Source organism: Bos mutus, chromosome 2, assembly GCF_027580195.1.
Source record: "Bos mutus isolate GX-2022 chromosome 2, NWIPB_WYAK_1.1, whole genome shotgun sequence".
Classification (NCBI taxonomy): domain Eukaryota; kingdom Metazoa; phylum Chordata; class Mammalia; order Artiodactyla; family Bovidae; genus Bos; species Bos mutus.
The window spans coordinates 40,032,946-40,034,901 of NC_091618.1; the positions used below are offsets into that span (position 1 = coordinate 40,032,946).

Sequence of the window (1,956 nt, forward strand, 5' to 3'; positions counted from 1 at the left end):
CCTAGCCACCTAACCTAGTTTTTATCCAGGTGGCCAGGTATACCAGTTAAGCATCAGAAGTGTTATTGCTATAGAACAGTGGTTGTCACACTTCAGCATGCATCAGACTCACCTACAAGGCTTGTTGAAATACAGATTTCTGGGCCCCATCCTCAGAGTTTCTCTCTCAGTAGAAGGCCCAAAATCTGCATTTCTAACAAGTTCTCATGTGTTGTTGATATTGCTGTTCCGGCATCACACTTTGAGGGCCACTGCCATAGAAGAAGGCGAGCAGGGGTCTGGGGGAAGTGGTCTCTGATTTGGAGCATAATTTGAACTTCAATCATTTACATTTTTGTATTTAGACAGATGATGCTTTCTGAGGTTAAGTATTTCATTTTGGATGTACCAAATCTGGGTAGCTGTACACAATTTAGTCATTTTGTGTAAAGTCAGTAGTTTGGTTCTCTACTGCTAGGTAACAAAGTACCCCAAAACACAGTGGCATAAAGCAGTAATTTGCTTATGATTCTGTAGACCTGCCATCTGAGTGGACTCAGTGGAAAAGATACGCATTTGCTCTACGTGTGTGGGCTGGTCATGGCTCCGGCTGGAGGATGCAGCAAGGTCCCATTCACATGTCTGGGTATGGCTATCAGCTGGGCACCTTGGGGCTCCTTCCTCTGAGACACTTATCTAACAGGACAGCCTGGGCTTCTTTACATGGAGGCTTGGGGCTCCACAAGGGTGCCTGGAACTCACACCTGCCAAATTCTGTGAGTCAAGAAAGTCACAAAGCCAACCCAGGTTCAAGGGGAGAGGAAATGGACTCCACTCACTGATGGAAGTATTCTTGCCTGGAGAATTCCATGGACAGAGGAGCCTGGTGGGCTACAGTCCATGGGGGTCCCAAAGAGGCGGACATGACTGAGTGACTAACACTTTCACTTTCACTGATGGAAGGAGTAGCAGAGTCACATTGAAAAAGCATGCAATTGAGGGGATTATTGTGTCTGTCCCTGGCAATAGTCTACTGTAGTGAGAACTGAGAATGTCAATATTATGGTAGGAATCCCTACCAGTTGTAAATATGGATGTAGACTTGTCAGTCGTGTTTTATCCCTACCAGGACTAGAGTGTCATATGGATAAAACACTTCCAAAAGTGCACTGGTAGAAAAGAAATACAACGAGGGGTGTGGACCGGCTGGGGTTTAGCCATACTGTGCGGCGCCATGGAGGAGTATGCTCAGGAACCTTGCCCATGGCGAATTGTGGATGATTGCGGTGGAGCCTTCACTATGGCGGGCGGGGGAGGAGCGCGGTTTTCCACCATCAAGTGTGGTCTGATGCGGCTTCGGGGCAAGGAAGATCCCTGGAACTCCATCACCAGTGGAGCACAGACCAGGGCTGTGCTGGCTGCCCACAGTGGCCCATTGGCCATGGTGGGCTTGGCAATGATGGGGGACCATCCTGCTGGCCCTCATCGAGGGTGTTGGCATCCTTCTCACTTGCTATACTGCCCAGCAGTGCCACAATGCACCCCCATTCTTGGAGGACCCTGGCCAGCTGCCCCCTAAGGAGGGTACCCCGGGCCCAAGCTACCCCAGCTATCAGCAGTACCACTGAGGAAGTGACCGCCTATCACTGCCACTGTGAGAGCTCCTTCTCGGTCCCCTCCCAGATGATCTACCTCGAAGGGAGGGCTGGCTCCCAGTTGGCCCATGGGACCCTCCAGAGAGGGCGTCTATCTGTTCCCTTATCCCAGGGTGGGTGTGGGGCACCCCAGCTGCTCTGATGGATGGGTCCCTCTTTTCTCAGGGCACTCCAGCCCCCGCTCATATGTGTAACATGCTCTCACCCCAGTTGCTTCTCATAGCACTCTGATGAGTATTTAAAGCCAGTTTTGAAAAAAAAAAAAAATACAAGATTAAATAGGATTTTAGAAAATTTTTTTTTTTTTTTTGCTTATTTAAGA

The 1,956-nt window shown here is 49.4% G+C and overlaps 1 pseudogene; it reads left to right on the plus strand.

Annotated features, from left to right (window-relative positions):
* Positions 1 to 406: 406 nt before the first annotated feature.
* LOC138990061 (mitochondrial import inner membrane translocase subunit Tim17-B pseudogene) lies at positions 407 to 1,712 on the plus strand (annotated as a pseudogene).
* Positions 1,713 to 1,956: the final 244 nt, after the last annotated feature.